Here is a 15,666-nt window from a genome sequence, read left to right as displayed (position 1 = left end):
GTGAGGTTAGCTGAGCGTGGTGTCTTTAGTATTGTTTTACTATATAATAACTAGTGTTGAGCGAGCATGCTCTGCTGAACTGCTGTTCAGCTCGAGCATCGCTATGCTCGGCACATTGCAGTTCTCGGCCCAATACTGCGGTTGCTTGAGTACAATTTAATACAATGAAAGTCAATAGGAGACCCAAGCATCAAACCAGGCACCACCTGCTCTGAAGAAGAGAGGGTGTCTGGTTCACAAAAAAGGTTAGAAATTGATGGAAACCCCATAAAAATGGTTTGGAAACAGCATTAAGAGGATGGCTGGATGCGTCTTGGACTCCTATTATCTATGTCATACAATAGACAACCACACAAAGGCTATATGCCAAAAGCCAGGTATGTGGAAGCCAACAATCTATCCATTAGACAGATAACAGTCAGCATACCTTACAATGTCAGCCTTGTGCACTATAAGACATTTCAAACCAGCTCTCATCTGACTGAGAGCCAGTAAGCCTCAAAGTTGCTTCACATCTGTTGGATGGCTTAGGTGGACCTGCGCACCTAGATCAATATCATAAGCGTGACAAAAAGTTTTCTGATTGTACTGACATAATATTCAATAACCTTTCTATACAGTTTTGTCATGTAAAAACTAATTTGCATAAACATAGGCATATGGGAAAGACATGAAAATTTGCGATCTACACTACTCATGAACAGCGCCATCTATTGGATTCATAGTCATGTCATAAGACTATGAAACCAATAGATGGCGCTGTTCATGAGTCATTAACAGCGCAATCTATTGGGTTCATAGTCTTATGACAAGACTATTAGACTATGAGTCTTATGACAAGACTATTAGTCTTGTCATAAGATTTTGAAACCAATAGATTAGCCTTTTGCATGGCAAATTCGCAATAAAAATTCACGATTTGAATATTTGAGATCTACACTACTCATTAACAGCGCCATCTTGTCACAGGGCGCCAGCGATGCGCTCACTCTCCACAGCACCGACGGCACCCAGCCTCTGTGCAGGAGCAAGGACGCATGCAGCATCCTCGTCTCCTAGGTGATGTGGGGCGGTGATGGGGGGCATCCTCGGTTCCCCCAGCAACCAGATTAAGCCTGAGCACTGAGCTGGGCACTCAGTGCTCAGCCATTTGCAGCAGGGTTAGTCATGTTACACTGGCCACGTCACATGACCACTGCTAGTCAGTTTTTAAACAGGCAGCCTGCTGGCCACAGGTTGCCTTGTATTTAGGTTCCACCTATGATTTTGTCTGACTTAGCGTACCTACCTTTTGCTGATTTCCTGACGATCCTCTGCCTGATCCTTGTGTACTAGCTAACTGCAGGAGCTAGGGGAAAAACTCTGTTCCTTTGAGTTAGGACAAGGCTCTTCCACTCCTCGTGCATCCAGTCCGCATATGGAGCCGCAGATTAAGCTTCCAGAACCCTTCTCTGGAGACCGGAGGAAGTTTCATTCTTTTAAGGAGAATTGTAAACTTGATTTCCGTTTGCGCCCCTTGTCCTCCGGCTATAAGAGTCAACATGTGGGCATTGTAATTTCCCGATTACAGGGTGATCCGCAGGAGTGGGCGTTCTCTTTACCAGCTGACACCTCTTGTTTAGCATTCAGTGCGATTAACCCGCGGAGGAGTATTGCACCCAATTTAGAAGGTGGTGTGTTCCCTCAGGTTGGCATGAACCAGCCCTTAACAGTCAGTTCAGGACAGGTCTGTCTGATAACCTGAAAGACCTTCTAATGAGTTATCAGCTTCCAGAGACACTAGAGGAGACGATGACCCTAGCTGTTCGACTCGGCCAACGGGTTAGAGAGAGACGACAGGAACGATAGTTCTCTTCTCAGGTAGTGGTCCATCCTGAGTTCTGTCCCAGGAACGGAGCTGAGGTCTCTTCCAAATAACCCATGCAGGTCGGCATGACCCGAGCGGATCAGCACAGCAGACATGGAGTTTGTTTTTTCTGTGGAGATCCTGACCATTTGATTAACCTGTGTCCTAAGAAGACCCCCTCTGTCAAATCTTTTAAGGCAAGGCGACCTAAAGACCAGGTACACCCTGATTTTACAAAAAGTAAGCTTTTAGTACCTATAACGATATCTCTGGGTGTAAACAAGTGGTCGGGTAAGGCCTTTATTGATTCTGGCTCAGCAGACAGCTTTATTGATTGTGAGTATGCAATAAGACTGGGTATTCCAATTTTTGTTCTACCTACAACTAACCACATCATGGCTATCGACTCCACTCCCCTGGTGGGTGGTAGAGTGAGGTTGTGTACCTCAGAGAATTCATTAACTGTGGGGGTGTGTCACTCTGAGAAATGCTCCCTGTTAGTCCTGGAGAACTTACCGGTCGAGGTGGTACTGGGGATGCCTCTGCTCCAATTACACAACCCCACTATAGATTGGACCAGAGGGGAGTTGGTGAGATGGGGACCTAAGTGCGACTCGTGATTGTCTGTGGTACAGGTTGGGGTCTCAGTAGAATCTGATACATTACCCGCCGTCATTAAGGAATATACAGATGTGTTCTCATCATCGACCCCGGAGGCTCTACTACCCCATAGACCTTATGATTGCGCCATAAAAAGTATTTAAACTAGGAAGGGGGGGCAAAAGAGTGAAAATAAAAGAGTCCAATTGCCCCCCGAAACAATGCCAGAACAGGTCAGAAGCACAGAGGTTAAGAAATTATAAGCTCAGAGTCCTGTCTACAAATGCTCTCAGTTTAGGTAAAAAAATCAATGAACTTGGGTCAATAATGGCATCTGAGAATGTAGATTTAGTGGCTGTTACGGAGACATGGTTTAATGAAAGAAATGACTGGGACATAACCATACCAGGGTACTCTTTATACAGAAGAGACAGAGAAGGCAAGAAAGGAGGAGGAGTGGCCCTGTATGTGAAAGATAGCATTAAATCTAACCTAATACAAGTTGGTGAGGCCAACATAGAGTCAGTTTGGGTTACGTTGCAGTTTGCTAACCATGCAGTAACTCGTGTAGGTGTGATATATAGACCACCTGGTCAAGTTAAAGAACTAGATGATCTACTAGTTGAAGAAATAGCTAAAATGACAATGAAAGGACAAGTTATCATTATGGGAGATTTCAATCTTCCAGATATAAACTGGAAAACCAAAATAGCAAGTTCTACCAGGAGTACAGATATTCTAAATTCCCTACTGGGGTTATCTCTACAACAAGTGGTTGAGGAGCCAACCCGGAGGGAGGCCATTTTGGATTTGGTATTCACAAATGGGGATTCGGTATATGATGTCATTGTAGGCGAAACCTTGGGATCTAATGATCACCAGTCAGTGTGGTTTAATATAAGAACTGTGAAAGAGTCCCACCACACAAAAACAAAAGTTTTAGATTTTAGAAAAACAGACTTTTCAAAAATGAAATTAGTCATAAATGAGTCCTTATCAGACTGGAACGGATTACATGGAGTCCAGGAGAAATGGGACTACTTAAAAGGTGCATTATTGAAGGCAACAGAAAATTGCATTAGACTTGTCAGTAAAAGCAAAAAAAGGAGGAGACCGCTGTGGTACTCAGCAGAAGTGGCCCAAATCATTAAAAATAAAAAGCTAGCATTTTGTAATTATAAAAAAAAACAGAGCAATGAAGATAAGGAAATCTACAAGATTAGGCAGAGAGAGGCCAAGCAAGTTATAAGAACTTCTAAAGCGCAGGCAGAAGAAAAACTAGCTCAGTCTATGAAAAAAGGGGATAAGACATTCTTCAGATATATAAATGAAAAAAGGAAATTAAAACAAGGAATAACTAAATTAAAAACAAAGGACGGAAGGTATGTAGAAGAGAATAAAGGGCTAGCCGACTGCCTTAATGAATACTTCTGTTCAGTTTTTACAAAAGAAAAAGGAGAAGGACCTCCACTAGAAAGAATGACTAATAAATTGTTTGATGCATGTATCTTTACAGAGGAAGATGTTCTAAGTTTGCTGTCTAAGGTGAAGACAAATAAGTCACAGGGGCCTGATGAGATACACCCAAAATTATTAAAAGAGCTTAGTGGTGAGCTGGCAAAACCGTTAACAGATTTATTTAACCAATCATTAGTAACAGGAGTCGTCCCGGAAGATTGGAAATTGGCAAATGTCGTGCCCATTCACAAGAAAGGTAGTAGGGAGGAATCGAGCAACTATAGACCAGTGAGTCTGACATCAATAGTAGGCAAATTAATGGAAACCCTGTTAAAGGATAGGATTGTGGAACATCTAAAATCCCATGGATTGCAAGATGAAAAACAACATGGGTTTACTTCAGGGAGATCATGTCAAACAAATCTTATAGATTTTTTTGACTGGGTGAATAAAATAATAGACGGTGGAGGTGCAGTAGACATCACATATCTAGATTTTAGTAAGGCTTTTGACACTGTCCCACATAGAAGACTTATCAATAAACTGCAGTCATTGAGCATGGACTCCCATATTGTTGAGTGGATTAGGCAGTGGCTGAGTGACAGACAACAGAGGGTTGTAGTTAATGGAGAACATTCAAAACAAGGTCATGTTACCAGTGGGGTTCCACAGGGATCTGTACTGGGACCGATTTTGTTTAATATCTTCATAAGTGATATTGCAAAAGGCCTCGATGGTAAGGTTTGTCTTTTTGCTGATGACACAAAGATATGTAACAGGGTTGATGTTCCTGGAGGGAAACACCAAATGGAAAAGGATTTAGGAAAACTAGAAGAATGGTCAGAACTCTGGAAACTGAAATTTAATGTGGATAAGTGCAAGATAATGCACCTGGGGCGTAAAAACCCAAGGGCAGAATATAGAATATTTGACACAGTCCTGACCTCAGTATCTGAGGAAAGGGATTTAGGAGTAATTATTTCAGAAGACTTAAAGGTGGGAAGACAATGTAATAGAGCAGCACGAAATGCCAGCAGAATGCTTGGATGTATAGGGAGAGGTATAAGCAGTAGAAAGAGTGAAGTGCTTATGCCGCTGTACAGAACACTGGTGAGACCTCACTTGGAGTATTGTGCGCAGTACTGGAGGCCATATCTCCAGAAGGATATAGATACTCTAGAGAGAGTTCAGAGAAGAGCTACTAAACTAGTACATGGATTGCAGGATAAAACTTACCAGGAAAGGTTAAAGGACCTTAATATGTATAGCTTGGAAGAAAGAAGAGACAGAGGGGATATGATAGAAACTTTTAAATACATAAAGGGAATCAACTCGGTAAAGGAGGAGAGCATATTTAAAAGAAGAAAAACTACCACAAGAGGACACAGTTTTAAATTAGAGGGGCAAAGGTTTAAAAGTAATATAAGGAAGTATTACTTTACTGAGAGAGTAGTGGATGCATGGAATAGCCTTCCTGCAGAAGTGGTAGCTGCAAATACAGGGGTTTAAGCATGCATGGGATAGGCATAAGGCCATCCTTCATATAAGATAAGGGCCGGGGGCTATCCATAGTATTCAGTATATTGGGCAGACTAGATGGGCCAAATGGTTCTTATCTGCCGACACATTCTATGTTTCTATGTTCTACGTTTCTATGTTTCCAAGCCCAAACGCAGGCCATGGAAGATTATATTAGAGATAGTCTCATTAAGGGACACATTAGACCCTCTGTCTCTCCGATGGGGGCAGGGTTTTTCTTTGTTAAGAAGAAGGACAGTGGATCTTGTATTGATTACCAAAAAATAAATAAGATTACTATCCAGAATAGATACTCCCTCCCATTGATTCCTGATTTGTTTAACCAGGTACTAGGGGCGGCCTGGTTTTCTAAGATTGACCTGAAAGGGGCATATAACTTAATCAGAATCAAGGAGGGAGACAAATGGAAGACAGCATTCAATACTCCAGCTGGACACTTTGAATATCTGGTTATGCCTTTTGGACTCAGCAATGCCCCAGCTGTGTTCCAAAACTTCATGAACGATATTCTCAGGGAGTTCTTGGGTAAATTTGTCATTGTCTACCTTGACAACATTTAGATTTTTCTATTGATTTCAAATCTCATGTGTTTCATGTTAGACAAGTGTTGGAGGTTTTGAGGGAGAATCAGTTATCCGCTAAACAAGAGAAATGTATCTTTGGGGTACAGGACATACTATTTCTAGGTCATGTTCTGACTCCTCACGCCTTCAAAATGGATCCTAGTAAGGTACTAACGATTAAGGGATGGGTAAGACCATCATTCTTAAAGGCCTTACAATGTTTCCTAGGGTTTGCCAATTACTACCGTAAATTCATAAAGAATTTTTCGGTAATTTCTAAACCGTTGACCGACCTCACTAAGAGAGGGGCAAATTTGGAGGATTAGTCTACTGAGGCCTTAACTTCATTTGAAACCCTAAAGACGGCATTCAGTAGTGCTCCCATTCTGAACCAGCCAGATCAGGAGAAATCTTTTATTGTGGAGGTGGATGAGTCCGAGGCCGGGGCAGGGGCGTTCCTCTCACAAGATCCCACTAGCCTTACTAACCTGAGGCCTTGTGCCTTCTTTTCCAGAAAATGTTCCCCCACCAAGAGAATCTATGACATAGGGAATCATGAATTGCTGGCCATTAATTGGGCGTTTGATGAGTGGAGGCATTTTCTGGAGGGGGCAAAACATTGTGTCACTGTTGTCAGTGATCATAAGAACCTAATGTTTCTCGAGTTTGCTAAGAGGTTAAATCCCCGTCAGGCCAGATGGGCATTGTTTTTTACACGTTTTGATTTCTCCATTTTCTCCATCACTTTCAGGCTAGGAAGTAGAAACGTGAAGGCTGACGCATTGTCTCTGAGCTTCCATGTGTTTCAGCCTACAGATGCACCCCCTGAACCCATTCTACCACCTACTGTCTTCGTAGCAGCCTTGGCCCAGGATATCATGGCTCTCATTAAGGCCCCTTCACCCACTCCAACAGATAAGTTGTTTGTTCCCGTACAGTTTCGTCTCCGACTGTTGGGTGAGTGTCATGATTCTGCCTTTTGTGGACATCCTGGTATTGAGGGCACTAAGGATCTGGTTTCAAGATCATATTGGTGGCCTACTCTAACTAGGGATGTCAAGTCCTATGTGTTGGCCTGCAAGGTTTGTGCTACAGTAGGTCTAAAACCCCTAGGACTCGTCCTGCTGGTGACGTACGACCCCTACCCATTCCCAGTAGACCCTGGTCCAATATCTTGATGGACTTTATCACTGACCTGCACCCTGCGGAGGGTAAGACTGTGGTTTGGGTAGTGATCGATAGGTTTAGCAAAATGGTTCATTTTATTCCCCTATCTAAACTCCCGAATGCTAAAACCCTGGCGTCTATATTTGTGAAGCAGATTGTACGTTTACATGGTATTCCGGAGAATATTGTATCTGACAGGGGTGTGCAGTTTGTGTCCAAGTTTTGGAGGGCTTTCTGTCAGAAATGCCAGATTTCATTGTCTTTTTCGTCCGCCTACCACCCTGAGAGTAATGGGCAGACTGAATGCCTCAATCAGTCTGTGGAACAATTCATTAGGTCATATGTTGCTGATGACCAACAATTATGGGTTAAATACCTTCCGTTGGCCGAATTTGCCCTGAATAACCGTGTTAATTCTTCTGTTGGTGTCTCCCCGTTCTTTTGTAAACTATGGTTTCCATCCTCGTTTTCATTCTGGATCATCCATCTCCTCCTTTAATCCTGAGGCGGATAAGGTCTCCTCTGAACTGTGCACAGTTTGGGCTCGGATTCAATCGAACCAAGAAAAGGCTCAGAATTCTCAGAAAATCAAGGCCAATAGGAGACATTCTAAGGTGGTGAACTTTCAAGTTGGGGATAAGGTGTGGTTGTCCTCCATGAACCTCTCGCTCAAGGTAGCTTCTAGAAAATTTGCTCCTCATTTTATAGGGCCGTATAAAATTATGGAGGTGATTAACTCGGTATCGTTTAGGTTGGAACTGCCCGAGTCGTTCCATATTCATGATGTGTTTCACAAATCTCTGCTTAAAAAAAATATTGAACCTGTTGTATCATTGCAAGCCGCGCCTCCGCCGCTTCTTGTTAATGATTCTGTGGAGTATGTGGTGTCTAAATTGTGGATGTCAGGAGAGTGCATAATTATTTACAGTACCCGGTCCACTGGAAGGGCTTTGGAGGAAAGGTCTTGGGTACCAGCTAGGGAGGTTCATGCCCCTAGCCTGGTTAGAAAATTCCATGCAGAACATTCTGAGAAGCTATTGCCTGAAGTCTTGGGTCCGGTGGCCCCACATAAGGGGAGGGGTACTGTCACAGGGTGCTGGCAATGCACTCACTCTACGCAGCGCCAACGGTGCCCCACCTCTGTGCAGGAGCAAGGTTGCGTGCAGCGTCCTTGTCTCCTAGGTGATAGGGGTGGGATGGACCCAGTGGCCTCGGTTCCCCCAGCAACCAGATTAAGCCTGAGCACCGAGCTGGGCACTCGGTGCTCAGCCATTTGCAGCAGGGTGAGTCATGTGACGCTGGCCACGTCACATGACCCCTGCTAGTCAGTATTTAAACAGGCAGCCTGCTGGCCACAGGTTGCCTGTTATTTAGGTTCCTCCTGTGATTTTGTCTGACCTGGCATACTTAACTTCTGCTGATTTCCTGATGATCCTCTGCCTGCTCCTTGTGTACTTTGCTGCTCTCCTGGTATTCTGACCCCGGCTTCCCCATGACGATCATCCCCTAACTCCTTTAGTACTTCCCTACTCTCCTGGTATTTATGACCCCAGCTTCTCCTGACTAGTCTCTGCTTGCTCCATTTGTACTTCGTTGCTCTCCTGGTATTGACTCGGTCCGTTCACGTTCTGTTGTTTGTCTGGTCTGTACACCCTGCACTTATTCCAAGCTAGGGATTGCCGTCCAGTTGTCCTCTGTCATTAGGACTTGCGAGACAAGTAGTCAGGGCCAGGGGTGAGGGTGGAACGCAGTGGTCACTTCCTCCCCCCTGTGTGTGTGTGTGTGTGTACGCGACCGTTACACATCTATTGGATTCATAGTCTTGTAATAAGACTATGAAACCAATAGATGGCGCTGTTCATGAGTCATTACAAGCAGGGAAATAGTCCTCAGATACACCCTAGCAAGCTTATTTTACTGCAGATAAAGTGCTAGAAGATGTGTAAATAATAGCAGCAATTTGATATACACCTCAGTGTTAGCGCAGGCTATTATAGGCTGAGTGCTACATGGTGTGTGGACTCTGTTGAACAGGGTGCCCCACTTACTAGCGCCCCAACAAGATGAACATCGCCATCTATTGGTTTCATAGTCTTATGACAAAAGTGGGGGGGGAATTGCAGTGTGTCTTATGGGGCGAATGCTGCCATTTTTACATCGCTAACACTGATACATCGCCAGCTGCGATGCTGCAGAGCGCGGTGATGGATCAGGGGGAGGGAGGAGGGGCTGGAGGCCGGCAACTGCTGGAATCATGGCGGGGCCCAGTGCAGTCACTGTACTCTTACACCAGGCCCCGCCGCTCACAGCAGTATTACCGTGTACTACTACTTACTATCAAGCTCCCGTAGCAAGCAGAGCTGCCTGCAGCGTAACGTCACTGACTCACGTCCCACGCATGCTCCTTCCACTTTATGAATGAAGCAGGCGGAGCAGGCACGTGAGTGAGTGACGTTACACTGCCGGCCGCTCTGCCTGCTTCGGTATGGGAGCTTGATAGTAAGTAGTAGTACATGGGGTAGTGCTACTTTAACTAACGTTAAGAAGAGGTTATGGATTACAGTTTACATATGAATACTGCTGTGAGCGGAGGGGAGCGGTGTATTGAGGGATAAGATGCTATATATGTATATATGTGTCATCCACAGATCCCCCCATAACAGTGCCATCCACAAATCCCACTCCCATAACAGTGCCAACCACAGATCCCCCTCCCCATAACAGTGCCATCCACAAATACCCCTCCCATAACAGTGCCATCCACAGATCCCGCTCCCCATAACAGTGCCATCCACAGATCCCCATAACAGTGTGTCATCCACAGATCCCCCATAACAGTGTGTCATCCACAGATCCCCCATAACAGTGTGTCATCCACAGATCCCCCATAACAGTGTGTCACCCACAGAACCCCAATATAACAGTGTCATCCACACATCCCCCATAACAGTGTCATCCACAGACCACCATTAGTTCAAAACTCACCAAAAGCGCACCTTTTGGTTGAAAATATTTTTTTTCTTATTTTCCTCCAAAAAACCTAGGTGCGTCTTATAGGGCGAAAAATATGGTACTTGTTTTACTTGAATATTGTGTGATATAAATAAAAAATATTAACTCCACATTACATGAGCTATAACTTTTTAGTTTTTTCATCAATGTACTTGTATGAGGTCTTATTTTTTGCAGGATAAGTTATAGTTTTTAATGCACCATTTTAGGAACAGGTAATGATTGATTAAAGCCAGCTGTTTAGCTAAAACCCCCTTTGTTTACATCAGTTAAATTGCGTATTAGTGGTCACTAAAGGGTTAACAAAAAAAAAGCATGGAAAATTTTGTTATAGTCCATAATTTTTCCCAAGTACAACAATAATCCATATGTTGTCATAAACTGCTGTTTAGGCACACATGGTCTGGTCTAGTGTTGAGCGTGAATATTCGAATCGTGAATTTTAATCGTGAATATTGCCACTTTGAGAATTTGCTAATATTTAGAATATATATATATATTCGTATTCGCAAATAGTGTTGAATATTCTAATTGCGAATTTATCGCGAATATATTACATTGCCGATTATTGCAATCAAGTAAACAATGACTGGAGATCACAATTTGAATATTTCCTATGCCGCTCATCACTATAACTGAGATGAAGTAAAAAAAAAAATATATATATATAACCTCATAGAAGCAACCCCAAACCACATGCCTCACAGAATTTACACAAAAGTGGTTTAGTGAGCTTTTTGACCCCACATGTCTTTTGCAAAAAGTAATGCACAGCAAATGATGCAAAGTGAATATTACAATTTGGTCCACAGATATGCCATTTCAGTGCTCAATATGCTATGTACAAAGTAAGCCTTCTTATTATTATGCACTGCTTCTTGCTTTTAGAAACACCCAACATGTAGCCCTAATTTTTGCCTAAATATATGAGAGGGCTCAAAAGGAAATTGAGCATCATGCTCATTTTCAGGCTAATGTGGTGATTTACACAGCTTACAATAATAGAGACTTTGGATGAAATAAATGGAAACCCTGAGATGTGACTTCATTTTGGAAACTCCGATCTTAGGGTATTAGAAATTAGAAAATTAGAAATTTCGAAATTAATATGCAGCGCAAAATGAAAATGGCATTTTTCCACAGATAAGATATTTCAGTACCAAATATGTTTTTCCCAGCTGTTGAGACCTGAAACTCACACCACATATCTTGAATTGATAGGCAGGTTGTAATGGGTACAGCTAAGGCTACTTTCACACTAGCGTTCGGGGCTCCGCTTGTAAGTTCCGTTTGAAGGCTCTCACAAGCGGCCCCGAACGGATCCGTACTGCCCCAATGCATTCTGAGTGGATGCGGATCCGCTCAGAATGCATCAGTTTGGCACCGTTTGTCCTCCACTCTGCAGACGGACACCCAAACGCTGCTTGCAGCGTTTTCGTGTCCGCCTGGCCGTGCGGAGCCAAACGGATCTGTCCAGACTTACAATGCAAGTCAATGGGGACGGATCCGTTTGACATTGACACAATATGGTGCAATTTCAAACGGATCCGTCCCCCATTGACTTTCAATGTAAAGTCAGGATTATACCATCAGATCGGAGTTTTCTCCAATCCGATGGTATATTTTAACTTGAAGCGTCCCCATCACCATGGGAACGCCTCTATGTTAGAATATACCATCGGATTTGAGTTACATCGTGAAACTCAAATCCGACAGTATATTGTAACACAGAGGCGTTCCCATGGTGATGGGGACGCTTCAAGTTAGAATATACTGAGAACTGTGCACATGACTGCCCCCTGCTGCCTGGCAGGTGCTGCCAGGCAGCAGGGGGCAGACCCCCCCCCCCCTCCTGTATTTAACTTATTGGTGGCCAGTGCGGCCCCCCCTCCCTCCCCAGTATTAATTGTAACCAGTGCGGCCCCCCTCCCTCTATATTCATCGGTGGCCAGTGCGGATATTAAATATGAGCAGTGCGGTCTCCCCCTCCCTCCCTCCCCAGTATTAAATATGAGCAGTGCGGTCTCCCCCCTCCCTCCCTCCCCAGTATTAAATATGAGCAGTGCGGTCTCCCCCTCCCTCCCTCCCCAGTATTAAATATGAGCAGTGCGGTCTCCCCCTCCCTCCCTCCCTCCCTCCCCAGTATTAAATATGAGCAGTGCGGTCTCCCCCTCCCTCCCTCCCCAGTATTAAATATGAGCAGTGCGGCCTCCCCCTCCCTCTATTCATTGGTGGCCAGTGCGGATTCAAAGTATTGTGATCAGTGCGGCCTCCCCTCTCTCCCCCCCCCCCCCCCATCATTGGTGGCAGCGGAGAGTACCGATCGGAGTCCCAGTTTAAATCGCTGGGGCTCCGATCGGTTACCATGGCAGCCAAGACGCTATTGCAGTCTTAGCTGCCATGGTTACTAAGCAACAAATAGCAGCATTATACTTACCTGAAGAGCTGCGATCTATGTGACCGGCCGGGAGCTCCTCCTACTGGTAAGTGACAGGTCTATAGGCAATGCGCCGCACAGACCTGTCACTTTACCAGTAGGAGGAGCTCTCGGCCGGTCACATAGATCGCAGCTCTTCAGGTAAGTATAATGCTGCTATTTGTTGCTAAGTAACCATGGCAGCCAAGACTGCAATAGCGTCTTGGCTGCCATGGTAACCGATCGGAGCCCCAGCGATTTAAACTGGGACTCCGATCGGTACTCTCCGCTGCCACCAATGATGGGGGGGGGGGGGGAGAGAGGGGAGGCCGCACTGATCACAATACTTTGAATCCGCACTGGCAACCAATGAATAGAGGGAGGGGGAGGCCGCACTGCTCATATTTAATACTGGGGAGGGAGGGAGGGAGGGGGAGACCGCACTGCTCATATTTAATACTGGGGAGGGAGGGAGGGGGAGACCGCACTGCTCATATTTAATACTGGGGAGGGAGGGAGGGGGAGACCGCACTGCTCATATTTAATACTGGGGAGGGAGGGAGGGGGAGACCGCACTGCTCATATTTAATATCCGCACTGGCCACCGATGAATATAGAGGGAGGGGGGCCGCACTGGTTACAATTAATACTGGGGAGGGAGGGGGGGCCGCACTGGCCACCAATAAGTTAAATACAGGAGGGGGGGGGTCTGCCCCCTGCTGCCTGGCAGCATCTGCCAGGCAGCAGGGGGCAGTCATGTACACAGTTCTCAGTATATTCTAACTTGAAGCGTCCCCATCACCATGGGAACGCTTCTGTGTTTAGAATATACTGTCGGATCTGAGTTTTCCGAAGTGAAAAATCAGATCTGAAATAAACTGTTATGCAAACGGATCCGTTCTGAACGGATGCAAGCGTTTGCATTATAGGAGCGGATCCGTCTGATGAAACATCAGACGGACCCGCTGGAACGCTAGTGTGAAAGTAGCCTAAGGCTACTTTCACACTGGCGTTTCTGGGTACGCTTGTGAGATCCGTTTCAGGCCTCTCACAAGCGGCCCAAAACGGATCAGTTTAGCCCCAATGCATTCTAAATGGATAAGGATCTGCTCAGAATGCATCAGTTTGCCTCCGTTCAGCCTCCATTCCGCTCTGGAGGCGGACACCAAAACGCTGACTTACAAAAACGGACACCAAAACGGAATCGTCCTGACTTACAATGTAAGTCAATGGGGACGGATCCGTTTTCACTGACACAATATGGTGCAATTGAAAACGGATCCGCCTCCCATTGACAAAAAAAAAAAAAAATTATATATATATATTTTTGTTCATGGTAATGCAAACGGATCCATTCTGAACGGATACAATTGTTTGCATTATAGGTGCGGATCCGTCTGTGCAGATACCAGACGGATCCGCACCTAACGCAGGTGTGAAAGTAGCCTTAGAAGAGAAAGAGTGCAATTTGACTTTTGGAGTGCGTAATTTGCTAGAATGGTTTTCGGGTGCTACATCACATTTGCAGAGACCCTGAGGTAACCTTACAATGGAAACCCCCATTAAGTGTCCCCATTTTGAAAACTACTCCACTCAAAATATTTATCAAGGTGTGGAAAAGTATTTTAACACTACACGTATTTTGCAGCAATTAATGCACAGCAGACGGTGCAAAATGAAAATTGTAGTTTTCCACAAATATGGCATTTCAGTCCTAAATATGCTATGCCCAGCTTGTGCAATTGAATATCATTGGAGACTCATATCAGATCACTTAAATTGTTATAATACAAGGCTTGATGAGAGGAAATATGCTTTTTTACAATTGAAACACTTTTTATAAAACCCTTTTTTTTCTTATTTTACACAATAAGGTCCTACAAGACTTTTGGAGGACATTTAGTATTACATTTTATTATTTTTATTGCTTATTTCTCCTATACCTGGCACAGACAAATCATCCCAAGTTACAGGGGAATACAGCCCCCAGAGTGCTGCACAGCTTCACTACCGACCTGATCTGTGTTTGCTAAGACCCAACAGTTCATGCACACTCCCCACCACTGGCCTCTGGAACTGGAGCATTGCCAGTGTATAGAACGATAGAGAAGACGAGGATGATGACAATCTATCCCTGTCTTCTCTATGTGTAGCACTGCTGTCAAAGATCTTTGCACAGACACTTTAAAACATCCATGTAGAGAAGATATGTCCCAACCGTCCAGACGTTTATAATCTATTGGCAGTCGGGAACTGATTGAAATGAAACTCCTATTTACTCCTGATCTAAATATTATTGTGAACAGGGAAAATTACTTTCTTGGATGGTAGGGTTTTTAGTTCATTATTGAAATTTGGATTACAAAAAGTAAATTTTTATGGAGAAGTATTTGTTGAAATGGTTACGATACAGTTGTTTCTGCCTGTTTTTATTGCATGACAAGAACATTTGTATTGCACAAGGGCAGCTAGAAAATTACCATAATGATAATGTCAATGCACACAGCAAAGTTATATGCACAAACGCTGACAGATAGCATGCTTTAGGGCAGATTTAATATTGAATACATGCTTTACCCTGCTTTTATCAATTGTTTAAGACAATTTTCAATTCATTTTATGTCTCTGCTGTGGCTTGATGATAAAACGATGTGGGACCACTGGACAGGGGACATAGCTTAAATGTTCCTCCATATTACAAAAGATGTGCAAACATTTTGAGAATTTTTGTAGCAGAACTTAACCAACTTATAGGCGGTGTAAATTTACACCATACATTTTAAAGATGTGCCAAATTTCTCATCCAGTATCAGTTATTATGATAAATCTGCTGCAGTTTAAAAGTGTCCCATCTAAGGGGATATGGTATTAATCACGCTGCAGCAGAAAATTGGAGTAATTGTAACTGATTTGTTGGCAGAGTAGGCATTTGTTTCAAATGTATAATGCAATTGCGCCACTTTTGGGTGTTTGGATATATTTACTTAAGGTCGAACATATGTTTTTTGGGCGGGGCTTCATCTGTAGTCATAATTATCTTTGATACTTTAGGATTATAAAGTGGC

General features: G+C 44.0%; 1 long non-coding RNA gene across 1 annotated transcript; it reads right to left on the bottom strand.

The window, feature by feature from the left end:
* Positions 1 to 10,025: 10,025 nt before the first annotated feature.
* LOC120993516 lies at positions 10,026 to 13,826 on the bottom strand. The gene is made up of 3 exons (XR_005777289.1): positions 13,816 to 13,826; positions 13,366 to 13,369; positions 10,026 to 10,246 (listed from the first exon to the last, which is right to left on the bottom strand). It is a non-coding gene; the product is annotated as an uncharacterized LOC120993516 (long non-coding RNA).
* Between the last annotated feature and the right edge of the window lie 1,840 nt (positions 13,827 to 15,666).

Source organism: Bufo bufo, chromosome 3, assembly GCF_905171765.1.
Source record: "Bufo bufo chromosome 3, aBufBuf1.1, whole genome shotgun sequence".
Lineage (NCBI taxonomy): Eukaryota > Metazoa > Chordata > Amphibia > Anura > Bufonidae > Bufo > Bufo bufo.
Note: the sequence above shows the minus strand (reverse complement) of the source record. Positions and strands in the feature narration are given on the sequence as shown.